We start from the raw sequence: 23563 nt of genomic DNA, 5'->3' as shown, positions 1-23563 counted from the left end.
CGTAGCTTTCCTAAGCTCTCTGTTGAAAATCATCCTCTAAAATCACTGTTAAAAGGACAAATCTCTTGCCACTGTGTCCTAGTAATCAAAAAATATATGACACGAACAGAATCGTGCTAAGCCTTTTTGCCGCTTCCTTCAACCACGTTCACATCCTCCACTGCATTTTTTTTATTTCGTTTTGAGGACAGAGTAGTATGCAAGCAGAACTGAATCCCATATTCGTGGCTGATTTGTTATGAATCAAGCATCTTCCCATGAAGCCACCCCTCCTGCAGAAGCAGGAAGTTTAGGATTTATTTTTTTTTTATTATTATTTTTGCAGCTGGATTCAACAGCACAGGGAGGAAAGGCTACTGAATAAAAACTGAATTTTCTGTCAACACGTTTTTATTTCAGGACAAGCTCAAGTACCCTCAAAAACAAAAATACATTTGAACAACCACCCTTTAAAATAGATCCCAATATTAATTATTTACAAGGTGTCTCTACTCTCCTTCCTTCTTTCCTTACACTGAGCATTAAAAGCACCATCTTCAATACATAGGAACATCCCAATACTTTGGAGACTAAAATTTTTTTAGTATCCCTAAAAGCAGCTGTCCCAATCTTCTATATTTAATGTAATTCACGTAGCTACATAAAAAGCTTTGATTTAACAGTTGAGAGAAGCACAGCAAAACACTATGCTGCTCAGGTGTGAAGAGGGTGCATCTTACCCAGTTAGCACACCAAACGTCTCCACACTTTCTAACCATTTTCATCTCCGTAGCTTTTTGTACAGTATTTTGTTGTGTAGAGACTCAGCCATCACTAGGGACAAGCTCATTTGTCTCTAATCAGCGGCGGTATAATCATACTGTAGAAGTGAAAATTTCTCCTAACAAGCAGTATTTAAAATACTATGCTAGTGAGTGTAAAATACCTACACTGCCTGTTCAGGCAGCACTCATTAGCCACCATCTAGCCTGAAATGCAGCTAATGAAACAACAATTACTAGTCCTTCCTCCGAACCTGCCAGTCCAAATTCTCAACGCTGGGTGTGTACGGCAGGAAGGCTGATCAAAACCTTTTAACCAGCCTGCGTGCTGCTGGGCCACCTCTTCTGTCCCTGGGAAAAATTGGAACCCAGAGATAAAAACCACATCTGCTCCGTGCCAGCTGTGAAAGTGCTTGCTTTCAGTCCTCCTTATAATACTCAGATGTGATGATTTTATGGAAAAACGGAGATTAAGAGAAGTAAAATACCTAGGAAGTATCTGACTTCTAGTTCAGCACAAAATTACAGATATTCAGAACTTATTTCAGGCTTCTATCAAACCGGAATGTTATTTCCAATGCCATCACTACACTGTTTCTGTTTAATTGTTTTCTGATCCACCTCTGAATAACATGCACACAACCTGAAAGTCAGCTCTGTGTTCTCGATTCATAATGAAGATATTGGTAATCTAAAAGTTTTTGATGACCCAGCACACTAACCTATACTCTTCCATTGCTAGCGAAGGCCTGACACTACCTTTTTGCTCTTCAGCCAACCTCTTATAAGGAGATAAAAACAATAACTAAGAAAAATACCAACCCTTCAATACTTCGACTAAAGGGCAATCCCAATGATTGTATTCTGCACTATGTGGCCACGACAGAGTATCCAACACATGTTGAAGACAATGCAGGTTAAAACTATTTCTTGCACCAGCAACCAGCAGTATGGCACCTGAGTCTGACTCTGGGCTAACACAAATAATACCTCCAGATTTGTAGAGCTCCTCATTGAGGCCATTTTTAGCCTCGTTTGTTCGCAACACCTTGTGAAAATATAAGTTCTAAAACTTATGCCACGTGTAAAGCACTCCTTCTTGCATTTTGTTTGGTACCCCACATTCTCAGATATAGTGAATAAATAATTCACTATTAATTTCCTTCCATTATTTATAATTATCCTTCATGTCTTCCTTCAAACACCTTTTCCGAACCAAAATTAGTTGGTTCTTTTTTTTTTTTTTTTTTAATGGAGAAGCCACTTCCTATTTCTGATGTAGCCTATTACCTCTCTTTACATTTACACTGGCTAAATACCCCAGGACACTTAGAACTGTCAGTCCCGGAGGAGATGCAAATGTTAGAGTATTGACAAAATTTTGGTGGTAATACTGTTTTGCCCATGATTTTAGGAACAGGCTACGGATTTTTCCATTCCTATCTGCCTGTACAAAAGCTCAGGAACTTCCCAGCATTTTCACAAGTGAGTAGGAGTCAGGGCCCAGTCCCTGCCCCTATGCAGTAACTAGGTCACACAACTCAACACCCATCACTTCACGTGACGTGCACTGGGTGATGGAACAGGGACACATGCTCCACTTCTGATTCCAAGATGCTGTGCCTCTTCGGTCTTTCCTCATTGGGGAAATAGAAAGAGCCCACAGCCTCACCACCCTACTTCAATTTGTCTTCCTTGTCCCTAATTTCTTTTAGAACAAAAACAAAACCCACAACTATTTCTTGTCACAGAAACAGCAAAAGGGGGGCTTTTATTTACAGTGCAATTCAAAAATATGTTTTGATAGTAGTAAATAAGTTAAATGAAAACAGCATTTGTATAGCCAAATACATATGAGCGTACAGAAAATTCTTCTGTGTTTATCCCAGATAAAAGCGAACCAAACCCATTTAAAGCAGGATGAGAGATGGCATAATGGTACCACGTGCAGTAACTCCTAACTGCATATGAAAATAATCACAATCAGAAGAACTCTTATGCGAATATCGGCATGCAGGCTGTCACAGTCGTCAGCTGTGAAATAAACATATAAAATAATAGCTCGACATTATGTTTAAACATAGATGTACAAGTCATTTTCCCTGGCTTATCTGGTGAACATGGCAAACAAAATGTGAAACTGGCGTCTACAGCTCGTGAAGACTCTAGGATACAACAACTAAGATCATTTGTAACAACAAACTGTCTTTCCAGAGTATTTTTTATTCATGTTATAATAAGAAAATCATTAACTATTAAGTTCTGACCAACATAACATCTTTTTAACCAACTCACAACCACAGATCTGCCTTTTCATCCTTTCTGTAAGATGCTTCTGCCTGAGAACATTTTCCCCTTTTAGAAAACAAGATGTTAACAAGTTCACGCATTAAACCACAGCCCTCCACCACGTAATAATGTCCCTGAAATTCAACACTGCCTTAAGCTAGTCATTACAAGTTACTGCTACAATCACTTCTTAATTGATTGAGAAATAAATGCAATATCAATGAAGGTGATAAGAAACATTTAAGATAGTAAATATCTAATGGGAAAAGGGAAAAACAAGAGAGAAAGGACTCGGTGCTCATTAAAGTGAAAAATGCCTTATGCAATTACTTAATAGGAAGCTGAATACATCTATTCACTGGATCTTAGCAAATTAAGTTTGCCTTCTTTTCTCTGAATTCCATTAATACACAGACATCATGATGCAAAACAAGTCTGCCCAAGCACTTGTACTTTTGTTTTGAACTGGAATGTCTCAGCATAGCAAACATACTTAACTTTTTTCCATCTGTCCTACACATTTACTCATGTTAAACGTGTGACCAACTCCTAGATGAATTAATAGAAGTTTAGGTGCACTAAAAAGAATCAAAAATCAGCTAGTTACTTAAATTACTGTTAGAAAACAAATTGGAAAATTCCTGTTTTAGGTTCATGCTTCATTTCTTGAACCTTACATGATCTTACTAGAAATTATATCTTGTTTTTTTCATACTTGATCAACTTAGTTGTCTATTTGAAAACAATAATTTAATTTAGACTTGGAGTTGCATTAAGGCAATTATGTTCTACGTATGAAAATATTCAGATTCTTAGTCACTTAGCAGCTGTAACTAATTTTGCAGCCTGTGACTTCAGATCCCTTAACTATGAAAGATTTAGGCTGGACACATTGCAGAGATACTGTACATTTGGTCAGCAGCTTTAAGACATCTCCTTCAGAATTTTACTTGTGATTAAGCTCAAATTCCAAGCTATGTTCTGCCCACCTCCGAAAAGCTAGAAGAGTTAATTAGAACTACAAAATTAAAGTACACACCCTAAAAATTACAGTGCAACGTTACTTGCAATCCAAAATACACGTGTACTCAGAAAGCAACCACCCAGCTATGCAAGATGCTCTAAGGACTGCCGTACAAAACAGGTGCTTTGAAAAGATGCAGAGACCATCCCTCAGTACTGTACTGCAGAACACAGGTTAAGTCAGAGTCAAGCTAGCTGTACTTCAACAAGAAGAGGAATCCTGCAGAAGAGAAGAGTCAGAAGAACGACAAAATTAAAGCAACAGCCTATTAAAATCTCTGCAGCAGAATTATGTTGCAGAGATAAGCATGACTAGATGCTGCATATTACAAGACAAATGCTGCAATAACAGACAAAAGAGATAATGTGATCCAAAGTGTTTTCAATGTTCAAATGCATAAGAATGAGCACATCTCATAGCTATTATTATGTGATTTGAAATGAGTAGGATTTAAATACAGCCTTGACATGATGCTGAATTTGGAAAACATCTTCCTGTTTATGAGCTCAAGCGAGAGGCAGAATAATGGCATCATTCACAGCAAATTAAGAAAGGACGTAAGAGGAATTTTAGAAATGGTGATAAAATGGTCACATGAATTGTGTTATTCAAGAAAGCAAGTAATGCGCTTTTTTAACAATCATAAGTTAAGAGTTTCCAATAGTTTATTTCGCCCCTAATAGTAATAAATAATACTAATAAAACATTTTCCAATGCAATTTGACAATAACACTTTTTTTTTTTTTAGAAAATCTGGTAATACATGTTCAGACATTGCAGACAATGAAAAATTTGCTTTAAGTTTTTGTAACAGGTATACTCAGTTTTAGCTACTGACTACATGTCAGGAGAATTCATTTGAAGCACGATGGCAATGCAGCGAAACCAACCGAACAAAGTTCACAATCTGCGTCCAGAAAGTATGCAAAGTAGTTCAAGTGTTAGTGATGATCTAGGAAAATGAGGCAGAAATCAATCAGTCTTTCTAAATTAAACAGATTTTTGTGCATGAAATTAAATAAAGCAGTATTATTATCCTTTTGTTGAGTTCAATGAAAAGCTAAAAATGTGGCTAATATAAGACTTTTTTTTTCCTTCCTTCAGATCAAACTAGAATCCATTATCTTCTTTTTTCTGTATCCCAACAGATCAACTAATCCAATACATTTATTTCACATGTCTCTAGTGAGTGAACAACTGAAAAAATAGGAAGAGAAAGCACTTCCATTAGAAATCTTAAAACAGTATCTGTCTATCATGAGCCATTTCAATTTTCAAAAAAAAAACTAGCCCTGTGTTACTTTCAATTAATGATTTATTGGGGAGGATGCCTCTGGAGCTTCTAAGTTAGGACTGACATTTGAACAGGACACAACCAGGCGCAAGTAAATCAAACTGAAGTAAGCCTAGTTTTCTATGGAGAGGAGAAAGGTATTTCTATCACAACGAGAAATTGTGGGAGAGGTTCCCTCTACCCCACTTATTCCAATGAAAGTAACGCGCATTCACAAGAACTTCCTAAAAACTATGTTCTTCAGCTAAAATTGCTAGTTCTCTTAATTCCTTTCGGAGAATTTCAAGTGTTTGTATGATTATTAAGAGATGAAGGTACTGGAAATGCAATCAGCTCTCCACCATTACATCAGTTCTGCCCTTACAACTTCCTCTGTGATTTACTTAGGTGAACATCTGTCTTGTTAATGGCATTTCTCGGTGCAAGATAGACACTGCCCAACTTCTTTATGATCCCTTTAGATCTTCTGGTCCTTAACAACCTGCTACTGCTCCTTTTCCATCCAAAGATCTGCGTACTGTTGATTTTGAGCAGCAGTGCGCTGGATTCCTCTTTCCAGTCATTTCCTTGCCTACATCCTAATAGGGGTATCATCATCTCCTTCACTCCACACTCCTTTCTTCCCATTAGAGACAGAAGAGTGCTTAGATCATTATGCTTCTTTATCTACGACCCTTCAGAACATTTTGGTTTCTTTTTAAAGATTTTCTTCAATCTTAAAGAGAAGACATTAGTTTAAAACTGTATTCTGAAAAGACAGGTAGGGCATTAGACAGAAAAACAGTCACGCATCTATAACATCACCCTCCATTGCTCACAGTAGCAGCATTCACAGAGCAGACGTTCACTGGTTTAAGGAGTTTCAGCACCATAGTTTCCAAAGCACTACTGAATTTAATAAATTCCCCAATGCTCACTGGTTGAAGCAGCAAAAAAGCTTTGTTTTACTGTTCTACTGTATAGTGCCAGAACAAATTATTGTTGGCTACAGAACGCAAGCGTTAACCTGAGGTTCATACTTACAGTTGTTATTCTTCAGCTGTCAAACTGAAGAGGAATATCAATAAGCCACATAAATCTGTAAATGCTGATTAAAATGCAAAAGGAGAATCAGCCGGTGTACAGAGGAATTACAAGCTTCCAGAAAACGTACTCATCTCTCCATGGAAGAGTGATGTTCCAGTGTGCCTCAGGTTGTTACTTAAAAGTGTTTGGATTGAGTATTGGTAAACACCAGCTCCTGGGAGATTTCAGTAAAAAGGCATGTCCTAACATTAAAATATCACTTTCTGACTTCTAAGTAAAACTGAAGTAGAACACCTCCATTTGAAATATTTAATTACGCAGAAAATCTAAATCTCGTATCCAATTTTCTTTCACCAAAACCTCTTTATCCTCAACATTACAGTAACTTCATTTATTCTTAACATTAACAGGTGCTGTTTGAATCCAGTGCCAAAGAGAGGATAGGACACAAGCATAATATTACATTTGGAAACACGAGTGAAGTTTGGCAGAAGCTGATGTGTTGAGGTATCTAAGACACTGCACACGTGCTCCTTGCAATGCACTGTGCCAACTCTGAAAACCACACCACGTTAAGGTAAGATGTCTTACAGGTCAGATGTACGGACTGCACTTGCTCCATACTCCAGACAACACAGGGCACAAAAACAAACCCACAAGGGCCCTCCACACGCATTTTCCTCCCACCTCACAGCCAAGCTCAAAAGGGTGCAATCATACGAGTGTTCAGAATAATTTTCATTAGTGCTTCTTTACTTACTTTATAGACTATCTTTCAAAGACAAAATGAATAATGCATCCTGTTGCAGCACACTAAATATACAGACCCTGGGAACCAGGTAAACTGAATATAAGCCACTTTCTCTTGGAGCTGCAGAATTTTTGGCACATACCAAACGCATACATTCTGCCGCTGAGTGTCCGTTCTCATGTTTTCACCTGATCCATACGAACCATTCAGGGCATGACACACCACCTTTTTCCAGTAAGGAAGGACGATCCCATCACCTTTTGTGCACACTGTCACAAAAAGCCAAGGCACCTTTTTCTGATATCACAGCACGTGTTTCATAGCGTGCAGGAATTGTAGAGCTAAAGAAATTATTCATTCACTCAGACAACTACTGCCTCACACTGAGAACTCCAGATCTAACAGGCTTCAGCTAAGAAGCAATAGATAACATGTTCATGGTTTCGTTGAGTAAAATTTTTAACTTCTTTTTCCAAGGTAAATAACCCATTAAGAGCCAAAGTTGGCTGAATTTCACTCTCGTGAATGCCCAAATGAAACTCCCATTTCACATACTGGAGCAGGCAACATGGAGATACACATATATGAAAACACACCCAGTAAGTTTGGTTTTGGAAGTCAATGCTTTGGAAGTTTAAGAGCCAATAAGTTTCCCAGCTAGGTTATCCCCTCCTAAGATCTCCCGTTTTTTGTAATCCTGCCTTCTTCATCTGAAGAGAGAAGGTATTTTTCACGCACTTGTTACATCACTTAGGAACTTAGAAGAACAATGTTTCTTAAAATTGGAAGTAGCTTCATAGTTGGGTCTTCCATTACAGCCTGCACATACAGGTAGCAAAAGCATCTTCCTAACATAAGACTGCAGAAAGTGGTAAGGAATTTAGTTTCTAATTAATACAAGGCTTACATGAATGTCTAAGGTATAGCCTAGTTTCCTACTAACCAGCTTCACTGCCCCAGCACTCGACGGTACGGATGTCAAATTCTAGCCAAGCAATCAGTCCCATCAGCATATGGCCCTAACGTGCCTGCCTCTGTACTTCTGTAGCCAGGAGCCTAATCTTTACGAGCTGCAGTGTTGAACATTAGAAGGCTTAAGTTCTTTTTTAAACCTGGGATATAAAACCTTCCAGTGCATTATAAACAGTGCTAAGTGTTTGTTTTACTTTTTCCAACACATCAGCACTTAGGATTCTAAGTGGAAGGAAAGTAGGTCAGGTTTTCCTACTGAAGCTTTTTCAAACTCTTTAATTTTTTGTAAATTCTACAAAATGCATCTGCCTTTTACATCCTTCATTAATATCTTAAGAATACAAACCTCTGAAGTGCACTTTAATTTACCAAAAGCCTTAAGAGTGGCAAGCATCTATAAATATTAGAGAAATATTTAAGCATAAGTCCATTTTTTTTTTGTTACTGTGTACTAGGTCTGGCTTATCTTTGATCACAGATTTTTGCAGTAACTCATTAAAAATGCACAACGAATTTGCCTGCACAGATCAACCACAGAATAGTGATCTGAACATTTAACATCCTGCAGGGGAAAAAAGGTGGAACCCGTGCACTGGAGGGATGCCTTGAACACTTTCGAAGGATCGCCTGCATTTCTTAATGAGAGGACATTCACCGAGTCCCTGCTGATTAGGCAATAGTCTCAGAGTTTAAAATACCGATTTTTCTACCTTCACGTTTCCACTAGTACACTACAGCAACAAGGAAGCTACTATTTGCTCCTTTTATCAGCAGTAGTACAAAGAGTAAGGCACACCCTGCTGAAGCAACTGGAAAAACCTGCTACGTGAAAGCAGACAAGCGAGCACCCATACCTTCACCTCGCTCCACATTTCAACAGGGACTTGGCCTTAGCCTAGCTGGGGAAAGCTGAGCAGAAAAGCAAGGCCTGGGCATAAAGACAGCAAGGTAATTCCAAAAGAAGAAGAAAAAAATAATTAAACTAAAAGGACAATCTTGGCACAAGACCTGGTTATCGCCAACTGATCTTGAACAAATTGAGGCTGAATATTTCAAGTAGGTTCCCCACGCTGAGCAAGTTTAGCTCTGGAACAGGCTTCTAATTAAAGTCATGGGGGAAAAGGCCCAGCTGGTTTTGAGGCAGAGCTCCATATGTCTATGGCTGTATGCTGAAGCTTACAAGAGCATGGAAATAAACTTGATGAATAGGGAGGTCCTTTCCTGTCCCACATTCCTAAGAGAACAATAACTGTCAACCCAACAGCATCGCTCCGATACAGCTCGAAGATACAACCATCTGTCAGGCAGTAACAAACATTAATTAGACCAGAGAAAGCAAAAACATATCAATGTCATAGCAGGACAAACTTCGCCGAGAATAAACTTCACAGAGGATCTTTTCACAAATGTCTTAGACTCACAACCACGCTTCCCGTAATTTCGTAGCAGAAATTTATTTGCTCCCCGTGCAAACACGAGGTGCACCCAGCACACCTCCTGTTCCCAGATCTGGAAGCGCTCAGCCTAGCTGGTCTCCACGCAGCTAGCAGCCCCAGCACCTGCACACCCGGCATCCTGCACACACGCAGCGGATCGGCGGCCCCAGAACGGCGTTACGGCCAGCACACCCAGCAGTCCCTCTGCTCGCTGCAGTCACTTACCATTCAGCTCGGGCAGGATGATTCAGAACCAGCTGGCACCTGCTTTGCTACTGAAGGCTTCACACAGCCATTTCTGCACACATCATTAACCAGAAGACTGCCGCAACCGCTGTGGTGTAGGACCTCCCTGGTAAGACAAGATCTGCTCACAGAAACCCCATATCCCTTCAGACCAAGCATTACAGGTTGAAGAGCAGATGGTCTTTCAGGCTCACCAACCTTCCCACTTGCTTGACATCTAAGATATACATAACAAAGTACGCAAGCTGGTCTAATACAGAATATTTGCCTCCACCTACGAGTCTTGCAAGCTAGGAGACCATTTCTTCCTACTGGGTCCAGGCCAGGGGTGGGGAGTGGGAGGAGGATCTGGTATCTTTGTTTATTATTGCAATGTACCTGAAATTGAAGACAAACAGCACAATATTTTTGGCTGATTGGCTCCACCTGTTTATGCACCAAGTCACTGAGCACATCACGCATCTACTGTTCCTCTTCTACGTGCCCATACCAAAACGCACCAACTGAGGGTGTAGCATGAGTGCTCATCAGGAACCGTACATGTAAAGCAAACTGAAACAAAACTATTTACTATTTCTTATAAAACACAAGCTCGGGATACTCAAGGAAATTATCTGGCAGCAGCCAAAAGAGCAAACTATAGGAAATATTTTTTCTGTACAGTATCTAGGTTAAGTTATAATAGCCATAGCCCAACTATTCAGGTAAGCACTTAAGACATCTTTAGAACGAGTCCTTCAGTGGCTGCTGAACAGAATGGAGCAGACACAGCCTGTCAGAGCCCAAAGTTTTGACAACAGTCTTTGTCAGCAGGCAGGCTGCTACACCAAAACCCAGGCTGCTCTATAGCCATTATTGTTCTTTGCTCCTAAACATCCTCTCCTGATCATTTCTGAAGAAAGTATGACAGCTCTTACATTCTCATCAGGAGACCTTCCTTCATTAACACACCATTTCAGCTTCCTTTTTGCAGTTGATTTCCCCTCTCCCTACCCCCTTGCAAAACCGTTGTGGTCAAACACAGAAAAGTTTAGCAGAACAAGAATAAAACTCGTGTCTGAGCAGTAAAGTTGACATAAAATAAAACTGTACTTTTCCAGCTTTATTCTCCTGGTGAAGCACAGAGCAAGGTAGCTGCAGAAGAATGCTACAATCCATTCTTAGTTTGTATCACACCACCACATTCTCCTCTACTATTTCAGTACATCTGGTTATACTAGAATACCAACACTTTTTTAGACTTGTCATCAGAATAGCACACACTTACATTCACTGTAAGTGCCTGCAGATCTGATTTATAGTATATTCCAGACATATGACTGTATAATTCAGACAAGCTTAAAAAAAGTATGCTGAAAGAAGATACTACCAAGGACTTCCCACTGGCTCTGCTAAGTGTAAGAGGACATATTTTACTTGACCTACCCTACTAATCTCAGTAAATTGGACCTCAGCAACAGATGCAAAGCTCAAGTGACCACTTACAAATCCTTAATGCTGCTCCACCTCCAGCCTTTGATCAGTTTTCTTCTGAAAGTACCGAATGGACCTGTATTCCTTAGCCTATGTAACAGGCTCCTCTTAGTCCAGGAGCTGACCTCTGGTACCAGAAACAGGGTTACTGCTCCCAACTTCAGCTGCATTGCTCCCTGTCACATACAGAAAGGCATACATTGGCATACAAAGATAAATTTTAGATCTAAGGAGTTCAGAGACTGTTTTGGTTATTTTGCTATAGGATTTGATACCAAATTACAGAATTACTACAATACCATATATGTGCATGCTGCCATTTATATTTGACAGTCTGACCCAAAAGTAGCTAAAATGTACGATGAAATCTACGTTCACAGCTTTCATTCCTCTGAATATTACAAAACCGTAAGCACACAAATTGCTTGAAGTGTAATTCACCTTTGCACAAACTTAAGTTAAACTAGAATTGTTAGAAAGAGCATTTTGGATCACAGAAGGCCTTTACCCCATGGGTCCTTACCCACTGTTTGTACTAAAAACATAAAAATTGAACTCTTCAGAAACACTGTAAGCATTGCAAAGCAAATAAAAGGAAAAATCAAAATCTAACTTCTAGCACTTGGAAAACATTTGGGCAGTTAGAATTACACTTATCTGAAAAGCACTATCTTACCCTCTTCTGCTTCTTCCAGACTTCACCCATGGAAAATTGACAGGATTCCCCATCAGACATCCTTCCTACTATCCTATGCTGAACCCTGGCCAGGCTCCAGCAGCCTGAAGGATTTTGCTATGCCACTGCAGTGACAGCAAAAACCCGTGTCCAAAGTGGCAAGTTTGGTTTCTTGGTTTTGTGTGTGTGTGTTTAAGTATGTTATTTTGAAACAATACTTTCAGAAATACCATCTTTGAAACTTGAATGGGGTGATTCCTGTACAAATACTGGATCTCAAGCATGTTGTTTACGCCAAGTGTCAGGCTGATAAAGTCACGTAAACTTGCAGTTTTAATAGCAAGTTTATTTTTCCCTTCTTCGTTTATATTGAATACCAAGCTCCCAGACCTACATAGGTCATTCTGGCAGCTGGTACAATTGCATGCCAAGTCACAAGCTAAAGACTCCGACACCAAAATGTCAAACCAGCGACCCTCTGATGAGGGTTAAGCAACAGCGAAAGAAATCTGCCTTCCGGAACACGGCCTGGTTGAGCGACAAGGAGACAAGGTCTCAGCATCACATCAGGAACTTTCTAAGGAGAAGCCCAAGCCAGCCTGCTCATACTGTTCTCTTTGGCTTTGTCTAACCAAAAAAAAGGAAACGCAGTACACTATGCCCCTTGACAAAACGGGTCACTGACTAGGAACCACTGACCTTGACAGTGGTACTGTGACATTAACTCATAACCAGAATTCAAACGCTAGGGCTGGAACCAATTTCTTACTTGGAGACCAGAGTAGCTCATCCCTTGACTCCTCAAAAAGTGTTTTTTTTTTTAATTTAAAGTCTTTACCATCCCTCTTTTAGTTACAAGATTCATGTAGGATCCAATAGATTACATTAGCTTTCCCTTGAGCTTTACTTTTTCCAAGGATACTCTATTCTCTTCCAACAATTTTTTTCCTGAAATGTGCTGATTTTATCAAAAGAATGGTGGGCACCCGACATATTTTCCCCCATTCACCCCTTGGCCTAGGAAATGTTTCATTGCCAAAGGAGGCAGGAAAGACTCATCAGTAAGAGAGGAGTGCTGCAACAGTTATCTCAACTTCAAGGTCAAAAGTAGGAGTTGTAGACACACGCACGTGCACACACACAAACAAATCCATGCTCCTTACAGTAAAGGCTGTCTTGTGCTTGAGTACTTACACTATAAAATAATTTTTATGTATAGCAAATGTGCATGCAAGAGGGAGTATATGCATAAAAACATCCAATATTCATGGAAAAAAAATGTAATTTCAAGTAAGAGGAAATGTGTAGCTCCCCATGTATGTGTAACTTCTAACTTAAGACACCTACTTCTAAATGTCTCTGCAACAATGCAAACACTAGATTTCAGATTACTTTTTCTATTACAGTTTCTATCCAGCAAAGATAACAATGTGGAAAAAAAAATGTAACATTTGGCAAAAAGTAACCAGACGTGAAGATTTCGTGCTGGCTGTGCCACATTCTCACTTCTCTGCCGGGGAAGCAAGGCTGCCAGCTGCCACCTATGCCCATACCAAGGCTCATCTCTTCAGCCTGCATTCCAGTGCGGAGATAACATCTCGGCATACTACTCAGGAATGAGTTCTGGAGGAGAACAGGCCCAGCCATTACTTACTAATTCAGAGCAGTGTATTACTACATTTAGTAGTCTACTATTACAGTAGTTACTACATTTTACAAGGTCTCTAAAAAGTGTTCTGAGAATTACGTAGAAATCTGTCTCTCTGATGGCAACAAAAGAGATGAAGAGGAAGAGAACGTTTCATTGGAAGATGCAAGCCAACAACAGGAGTGAGGCACTAACATTTGTTAAGGCAGAATGAGAAACAACCCCTGTGAGAAAGAGGGTAACATATGCTTTTAATTCATATAAGATAGAAAGAAGAGCATGTAGGTCACAAGGCCAGCGCTAACTGGGCACAAAAGGAAAGTTTAGCCCTTTGCTTATTGCACTCTCAATTCCACCTGAAGAGAAGGGAAATCTGCATTTGCATTTGACCAGCCAGGGAATCAGAAGCAGCTGGCTGCAAGGAAAAGGACAGAGACATGTAGACACAAAGGTTGGACATGATGCTTCGGGATTTGTTTTAGTGGGTGACATTGGTAGTAGGGTGATGGCTGGACCAGATGATCTTGGATGCCTTTTCCAACCTTAACGATTCTAGGACCTCCCCAGAGAGGTCACCTGCCTTGCAGCCTGGGAGCCAGGAGCATGGGAAGCGTGCCGAGCCCTCAGCACAGGCCACAGCAGCTCCCACCATGTCCGATGCAGACACTGAACACACTCCTCCTCTCATCCCAATGCTGAGGAACTGCACAAGCTGCAAACCAGCAGGCAAATATTTAGCCACAAGCACCAAACCGGAAGACAACGTTTGCTTTTTGGACAACTGGGAGTAACTTCATTTACTGTTTTGATCTTCACAGGGTGGGCAAATGTGTTAATTGAGATTTCTTATGTAGCTGCTCTGACATACTAGAAACTTAATACAAACACACTGAGCAGCCACACAAGGTCCGATTACTTAAATGAACATGGAGTATGGCATTAAAGGTGTTAGCTTTAGCCTGATGTTACACTGTATCAATGGGCACGCAATGTTTTCAGGAGCCTAGAAATATTCCATTCATAAAATGAAGAGGTTTTCTCTCCTGGAGTACCACAGGCCCCATTTTCCATCCTGTGAATACATGCAGTGCACCTGCTGGCTCCACGTCACCCCCAAGGCTTTTAGCTGTGATGACAGCAGGCTGATTTTAATAAGCTGCAGTGTTTTGATATGTAACGTACGTGCCTATTGAACTGATACATGTATTTTAAATATTAATGCTACATCCAAGCTAGATGAAAGCATTAGGGAATTTAGAATAAGTGATTGATTAAGGTGGGGCACTTAATTCCCTGAAGAAAGACAGCGGTATGCAAAACGGTGAGTTCACTACTCACGTAAAGCGCCCAGAATGTCTCCTGTTTTCTTTCAAATCTAATTGCCATCACCCGTAGGAAGCCAAAACCACTAGCCAGAACTCATTATATAGTGTGATAAAACTCAAAGTCTGAGGAATAAAATGGAAATTCAACATTAATGAAGTGGCATTTAATCAACTGCCATCATTGATTACGCTCGGCCACCTACACAACCAAGTTACAGAATTAAGCATAATGTTACAGATGCTGTCTGCCTCTATTCATAGAGCAGTAAAAAGAGTATTCAACAAAAAACTATCTGCCTACAAGATGTTTTAATCCTTAACAGTAACAGAAATAAATCCATTACTGCCTTTTATTTGCTGAACAGAAGGTAACCACTGGTAGAGTTCCTGGACTGAGACCACCTGTCTTTGTATTAGACGTTGGTTATTACGGTTCCTGTGTATTTTTCCAGTTAGTTAACTCTGATACAATGTCTTTCTGTACCTAAAATACTTGAACTCTTCCTCCACAGCTACCCCAGCTACAGACTCTTCCCTTCCAACAAGCTTCTGCATGGGCTTAACACCCTTCCCATCTTTTTTTCCCCTGTTGAAATGAAGGTACTTAACAGTCTGCATTTATCGTGGTGGGAAAGTTCAGTGAAAAGCCCTAATACGAATGAATCTAAATGATCTTTATTAAGTAATAAACACATATTTATCATGAAATCAGGAATCCAAACAACTCATTGAATACAATACAGTGTTAGAAAACATTTAAAACATTTTTCATAGTTTCTAGGAAACAAAAGCTGTTTGCAGGTGGTGCAATGAAGTTTTCAACTCTTCTCCCTGTTGTCAAGCTGCTCCTTTGGCCGCTGCTCCCTCCAGTAACTGCCCTGCCGACCCTTCCCTTGCCACACTTAGGGCAGAAGTCTCCAGGTCCAGTTGTCCAGGAAGACATCTTCCTCCACTGCTGCAGTCCTGAAGTCAGCTATTTCTGGTCACATTTTCTCTGTTGGTCTGGGTGCACACCACTGATCAGAAGTAGCTGTCTTGCAGCAGACACGAACAGAGGGAACTCCTGGCACTTGCTGGTTGTAGGCCACAGCTCCACACAGATGATAGCACGCATCTTTCCTAAGCTCCTTCCAAAAATTGGTTTGCCTGATGACTGACCACTCGGCTGCTGCATGCTGCTTTTGGTCTCCTTTTGAAACACCACAATTTCTAGAAGCTAGACAGTTCAACTGAGAAGCAGCACGCTCACCTCGCCTGACCTGCTGCAGGTCTCGCCGTCCAGCCGCATGACTTGCAGGGCCGTCAGATGATGGCCAAATGCACCCCTCAGCCTGTACTCAAAGCATGCCATTCACAGTTTTATCCCCTGAGGCTTGTTTGCCATTTTGATGCCCTCCCTCGGACTGGTGGTGGCAGCTGGAAGGTGGTCCATATCACAGTTCGTGTCGTATTTCAAACGCATAACAAGCTTTCAAAGCAGGGAGTCACACACTGCCACTCTATTGGAGCAGCGTAAGACTACTGGGCTGTAGCACTTGTAGGGTCTCTTTAGCACAAGAAAAAAAAAATCTAGCATCTAATTCTGATGTTATTTAACAGATTTGGATCCTTGGATAAGAAACCTACAACAGCTCAGTGATGCAGGCTGGATGTTCCTTTCCCCATCAGAAAGAACCTGCTAGCACCGAGGCTGGCTTGCCCGAAGCTCCGGGTTACCTACACGTCTACCAGGAGCTATCGAACCAGATAACCTTGGATACTGTGCAGCAAAGGGCTCCTTTCAGAGCCTCCGTGATATACAGATGGCAAGAGAGCAGCAGGGAGGGCAGGGCAGGGAGTGCCCAGACAAGGCAGCTCACAAAGGGCTGCTGTTCCCGCGGTGGGAGCAGCAGCAGCCGCGCCTCGGGCTGGTGGGAGGGCGAGTGGGGAGTGAGGGCACGAGGGGAGGAGCGAGGACTTGAGATCCGACACGCACACAACACAGATTTCATGTCCCTGATAGACTTTACCCTCTGTGCACCTTAGTAAGAGGGCGAGCTGCTTGTTCAGAAGGTGGTTTTGGTGACTTCTCCAGCAGTGCCAGTGTCAGGACGATACAGCTTCAGCTTCCCCCCTGCGCGCACACACTTCGCTCCCAGCGCCATCAGAACACAGAAGTTAACTGTGTTCACAGCTTCCCAACCGGCCCAGATTACAATGAGATAATTAACTGCTCGCCAACAGCTACTTCATTGAAAACCTCTATCGCTGTATCTGCTAGACCAGGGAAAAACTTCATTACTGAATCTGTTAAGCCCCTGAGAAGAAACTTCAGGCTGTTGCTTTAGATAAGTTCTCTTCTGCAAGACTTATAAACTGCGATAAAAAAGCAAGGCTTTCTATCAGCTGAACTGGCAACTTCTTAAAAAAAATAAAAAAATAAAAATAAACCTCTCCACCAGTCAGTTGAAGCTTCTGATTTGGCCACACGTAGTGTGTGAAATATTTATACTCTGCTCTTATTTATAATTAACAATGTCAGTTCCATTTCTTTAGATAGCATTCACGGTGTGCTGTCAATGAAACAGCACTTCTGGATTTCATATATGAAACAATATTGTTCCTTTTGGAACAGATTCATTTGCTAAAGCCAAGCTCAGTCCACCAAACAATACATTATGAGTGCAATAAAGATTTTCAATGCTCTTTATATAAATGGATATAGACATTTCCAAGCTCTAAGAAATAATTAGTAGCTCTGAAGCAGTTTTACTCTACTCTTGAACATGTTATATGATTTATAGTATAATTTATTTTGTAGTTAGTCATCATTAACAGTTGGCTGAATTAGCAACACGCTTTCCTATTTTTTCAGAACTTATTCCATCATACACATTGAACCACCATAAGAAATTTAATCATTCTTGACTTAAAGAGGCTGTCTTTATAAGACAATAAAGCAGCACACTGTTAGAATTAAGAATTCTTATCCCACATATTGGTACACCAGTGTTTCACAGCTTTATTTATTAATACTAAGAAGAATATAAAACTATTCTTGGTCTCTCATCCTAATCCACACACTGTTAAGGACCAGAGAAAACAAATGACAGTCTAATCCAGTATCAGAAAACTATTGGCAGAAGAGTATTCATAAAGTAATCCTACCTGTAAGGCCGTCTCTACTTCAACATGGACTTAAGACACACATTTTCCAGACTGTAGATTCTATGGAACCTGAAGAAAAAATGAAAGGCTACTAGTATTATGACATTAGAGTTGGAAACATGAAGTATCTTCAGGTTTTTATTCTAAATGTTAAGAGCATGTATTCCTAACAATCATTTCTCTACGAAGCCTTGCAAAAATAAGAAGAGTCAGAAGAGATTTTTAGTTAGGGTGTAGAGTGGGGGGATGATGAGTTGCAAATTGTTCTGCATCCACGCCTACCCTAGGCAAATTCATCTTAAAGGAGTAATTAAACAAAATTATTTCAAAATATGCATAGGTAAGTTTCGTCTACCTTATAAACATCCACAAGACTTCATACGTACATAATCACATTTTACACGTGAACACCACAAGTCTGGGTACAAACTAGCACAGGTTAGCCTTCTCCTATTATTCAAGTCCAAACTCAAAAACCCTTCAAGCACGCGTGACTTGATGCTTACAGTAAAGGTGCTCGTTTCTTTGCTTCGTGACAACTAATCATTCTGCTTTGAAGAGTCAACAATAACCTCAAAACCATCATTAGCCGTGCACGCTGACATCTAGCAAGTGTCTTTTTCAACGCTCCACCTGGCATCATGCGCTGCCTACTCCTCATGCAGACGCAGAAGACCTGATGTTCCCAGGCCTGATGTTCCCTCCTGGCAGTGGGCTGCAGGAGCAGCAACGGCGTAACAGAGCACGGAGGGTGCTTGGGGAACAGAACCACGGCAAACCCCTCTGCATGCATGGCAAGAGCTTAACAGTCAAAACAGCAGAAAACCTTAAAACAGGGCTGCTCTTTCAGCACTTGTATTTCACCATATCCTTCTCACGCTGCATATGACAACGATCACGCCTCCCATTGTATAAATCTATGTGGCTTTACAGCGTTGTTTGTAGGTACAGTTCATAGATTTTTTCAGTGATTACCTTTAAATACTGATGTCATTCCAGATATAAACAATGAGTTAATTTCAGGAGCTTCTCACTTCAGGTTTGTGATAGAATTATTGCACCACTGACCACACTGCACACAGTTAAAGATCTGTGAAAGCTCAAGTTTTTGTTCCTTAAAACTAGCAAAGAATTGCCTGGCTGATAATTTTTTCTTCTATTAAAATAGTCTTTTTCTTTCTTTAAGATACAACATACTTCAAGGGGGCACTGTCCAAATTTTTTATTAAGGCTGAATTTTAACTTGACTTGTGATTTCACTCAAGTTACCCAAGAACAGCAATAGCAGGATCTTATTAGCCCTCACAGCGCTGAATTGAAAAGTGATGGAAATAAGACATAGGCCACAGTAACAAGATGCGATCCCAGGGGATTAAAGATACTGAAATCCTTTTACATTAGCTGCTCATCTTTTCTCCATAGCTAGCAACTGGGAAATGAAGTCCATTATAAACATGATTCATAATATAGATTGTTAAACCATTTTCAGGACAAAACCTGGGGTCCACAAAACTAGTCTGCTTAATGCTATTGCTCAAGAACACATGGAATTTGTTATCCTTCCAGAGAGGGGGGGAAATTCAAGTTATATTCCCTGCTAGCTAGGCATAATGAATACAGATATTTTTCAAAAACATCAAAGTAAAGTTCTGTGCATCTTCAGACGAGCTATTTTCGGTGTTCCCCTAAATGCAAGACTGCTAACTGAAGAAAAGAGCATGTCAAAGCAACATTTATCACTGTCCTTGGAAACTCACTTGTCAAAGAACTTTCCTGAAGGCCTCATGGTAACCCTCAAAATGGTACTGGAAAATACAAAAATGTGAAGCCAGACCTGTTCTCAGACCTGCCCTAACCACATGGGACAGAGCAAGTGGTCTGAGCCGTCAAGGGATGTTAAGGACACTGCACTGCAATTGTTACTTGAAATGTACTAAGTAATGCTTGCTCCCTGCCTCTGTACTTCAGTACTAGTACAGGTCAAAGAAATATTACATAAGTAAGATATTGCTTGTGAGGTAAATACCCACGACCCACTGAAACCAGGTATAAATTAATTGTTATATATTTCTAAGATTAAAATTAGGGAAGGACAAATGAATATACTGTAACTTTTCCTTAATGAACCATGCACAGTAGCAACCAGGAAGAAAACTTTCCCGGAGATGGGGCAGGAAGAATATATACACCACGGGCTAGGATTAAGCTGTATTAGCACAACTATGCAGGAAGCTTTCAGGACTTCTACACGTAACTCACCTGGCTCTAGATGGTGAAACTCGCTTAATTCACTGCAACAGCTTTCAAGAGGAGGTACACTGGGAGACAGCTAACAGACACTTTGCTAGCAGCAAGACCAGATTTTTTCTACTTTTACTTATTATCATAGCAAGTTCTACAGTAATCCTTAATACAGAAGAACCAGTTATGGGGGAAAGATGCCACTGAACTACTTTTCTTAGATCCCTTCTGCTCCCTTCCATATGCTAGAGATAAATGAAAGGCTCGAGCATGCCCGGGTGCTTGCCACATAAAAGGGAGAGGTTTGGTACAGGAAAGCACAACCAAAACTCCAGTTTTCCGTGAAAGGCAACGCTGCAACAGCATAAGAACAGATGGGCGTTCCAGCAGTTTCCAACAGCATCTTTGTGAGAATCACAGGACTCCCACCAGGCACACAGGAAAGGGCTGGAACCTGTCCCTTAGCAAGCTTACTTGCGACTGTTTCCTATCAGGAGCTGGGAAGTCCTGAAAATTTGAACAAAATTGCAAATAAGCATCTAATATAATAGCACATCATCCTGCTTTCTCTGCATCTGGTATTGACTTTTACCCTGTGCAGCTACAAGCTGACAGCTCCAACACCTGCCTAATATAAAAATTAATTCCAAGTTGAATGTTAGCACACAGAAGACAGTTCACTACACGCACAAAAAGCCACTCTAGCTGAGGTCCAAGGCCCATCTCATGGTGTCCTGCCTCTAATGGGGACTGCTAATGGATGCCTAAAGAAGAGAACAAGCACAAACACACGGCAATGCTTCCTGAGCGCTCTCTGCCACTTGACAGCAACGTGCAGCTCTGGGACCTCCTCTGCCTCCTTTCCAGCGTACACATGAAGGTAGAAAGATGTTCACATTAAAGTCTGAGGCTATTCTGAGTCCAAGCTCATTTAAATCAACTTTTCACCATTTCGGTTACTGCTCTATTCTTTCCATGGTGATGAATAGAGAGGCACAGCAGAAACCCATGGGTCCCCTCCATTCATTCCCTAGCCCGAAGAGATTAAATCCTAAAACCCAAATTAACTGTTGCTTTCAGAACCTGCATGTAATCACCGTTCGGAGCACAAAAAGACTTGCTCAACCCAACGGTGACATTTAGCTGAAATCCGCATGCCGGTCCTAGGTGAGATTAGAGATTTAATCACCCGCATCCCCGAAAGTATTGTTTGTTCTCATTAAGCATATAACAAAGCTGTAAATTAAGTAAGACCTTCCTGTAAATACTGCCAAGAAGTAAACACCCCTGAAGGAGGATGATAATGGATCAGAGTAAAATGTTAATTACTATTTTTAAATGAATATATATGAAAGATGGGGTTAACAACGCAGTTATGAGCGGATCCCATTAAAACTGGGATCTAAGCAAACTGGAGCTAAGCAAACTCGAAATAAGAACTCCAGAACCGGCTCGGAAGAAATAAAGCGTGACAAACAGGCGAGGAAATTCCGTGCCGGAGACCTCGGGGGGGCTGAGGGCGCTGTCGGGGTGCGCCCCCCGGCACAGCCCAGCACCCGGGGTCCCCCCCCCTCGGGGGCCATCTTGGAGCGAGGGGACAACACCGGCGCCCCCTCCCCTCTCCCCATATCTCCCCCCACACGGTGCTACGGCCCCCCCCCCAATGCCCCGGGGAGGCTCCGGGCTCCTACCTGCGGCCGGGCTGCCGGGTGGCGGCGGTCACGCCGCAGCCTCCCTCCTTCCCTGTGCCCGCAGAGCCGAGCCGAGCCGCACTCCCCTCAGCCTCAGCCCCAGCCCAGCCCCGCCGCCGCCGCCGCCGCCGCCGCCGCCGCGCCGGGTCGGTCGGGCCCCGCCCCCCGGGGGTCGGGCTCGGCGGGAGCGCGCAGAGCCCAACAGCCGCTCGTCCCCGCGCCCGCAAGGCCAGGCTGAGAGAGGCTCGCGCGCTCTGATTGGATAAGGGCAGGGAGGGCGGTGTGGGGCGGAGCGCTGATTGGCCGAGGGGAAGACTTCGGCCCGCCTCCCGGGCGGTGAGTGACGGGCGGTGTGTGGGGCTGAGGCGGCCCCGAGCCCCCCCCCCCCCGGGGAAGTGGCTGTGGTGTGTGGGGGCCGTGGGGAACTGTGCTCCCACCTCTACATAAATCACTGTGCGTTGGGCAGGTGTCTGCCTAGTGGGGTTATTTTTCGGGTAACAAGTCATGGCGAGGATTCTTCCAGCCCTTTACATGTGGAGGAAGCACTCGGGTGCACAGCTGTCTGAAGGACACAAGGACCAGCACTCGGTGTGCGGGATGGTCCCTTCACAGAAGGGCAGCCCTAAGCTGTACTGGTGTGATTAGTTTCTGCTGGCCTCAAAATAGAGCATTGCACATGGCTTTGGACAGCTTTAATTCCGTGCTGAGTGGGGCTTCTCAGGGTTGTCTTCAAGTAGAAATTTGAGTGATGTGTTTGATGGTGACAACAGCCCATCGAGCTGCATCAACAGTTGCTGAGCACTCTTGGTTTTGGGGACAGATTTATCACTACAATGCAACTAATCTCATTCAACCTCCTCTGTTCTTCCTGTTCAATTTATCATGATAGTTTTTGGCACTCTACAGAATCACAGTTTCATTATGTTGTCCATCATTTTTGGTTTAGATCAGCAACTTATTAACAATTACTTCCTTCTTATCCGTATCTTCAAAGACTCGAGACGTGGTCCTTCCTTTTGTGATCCATCAGCATCCAAAGCATTTCTGAAAGGAAACTGGTTGAACAAATAACATTAGTTTGGGCATAAATTATTGTAATGTAGAGTAATTACAATGCCTAGAGGTGATAGACACCTCGAAATACAGCCCAGTTTCGGGATAAATCCATAGTTTTTGCATTTTTCAAGACCATACTTCAAATATTCATCTCACCTTCCTTTTAAATAAATTAAACAAGATTAAACAAGTGCCAAGCTAATAATTTCCTTCTTTTTATGTTGACTACCCCCCAAGTACGTTTTCATTTCTGCAGACTTAACCTCATTTGGCAAATTAGGTTCTGAGTTCTGACACTTTGTATGCAAACTTTTAGTTGAGGCCAAGCTGTTGTAGGAGAAAGTTAAATTCCTCGGGATGAGAGCGCTGACAGATTCTAAGCAACAAAACTCCAAAACAAGGCTTCCAGCCAGAAAGATGAATTGCCATCGTACCCATCCAAGTATTACCGTTCTTTTCCTATTATAGGAAACAGTGTTTGGCAAGAGTGGGCTGAGCCCTCCATCG

At 41.7% G+C, this 23563-nt stretch overlaps 1 protein-coding gene across 1 annotated transcript in view; it reads right to left on the bottom strand.

The window, feature by feature from the left end:
* MPP7 (MAGUK p55 scaffold protein 7) overlaps positions 1–22141 on the bottom strand; it is a 150179-nt gene extending 128038 nt beyond the window's left edge. Inside the window, exons 1-2 of the mRNA XM_050708827.1 lie at positions 22001–22141; positions 18069–18137 (exon numbers count right to left, since the gene is read on the bottom strand). The gene's annotated coding sequence lies outside the window, so the exon portion shown is untranslated. The remainder of the gene's footprint in view (positions 1–18068; positions 18138–22000) is intronic.
* Positions 22142–23563: the final 1422 nt, after the last annotated feature.

This window comes from Cygnus atratus, chromosome 2 (genome assembly GCF_013377495.2).
Source record: "Cygnus atratus isolate AKBS03 ecotype Queensland, Australia chromosome 2, CAtr_DNAZoo_HiC_assembly, whole genome shotgun sequence".
Lineage (NCBI taxonomy): Eukaryota > Metazoa > Chordata > Aves > Anseriformes > Anatidae > Cygnus > Cygnus atratus.
This window is presented reverse-complemented; position numbering and strand designations above follow the sequence as displayed.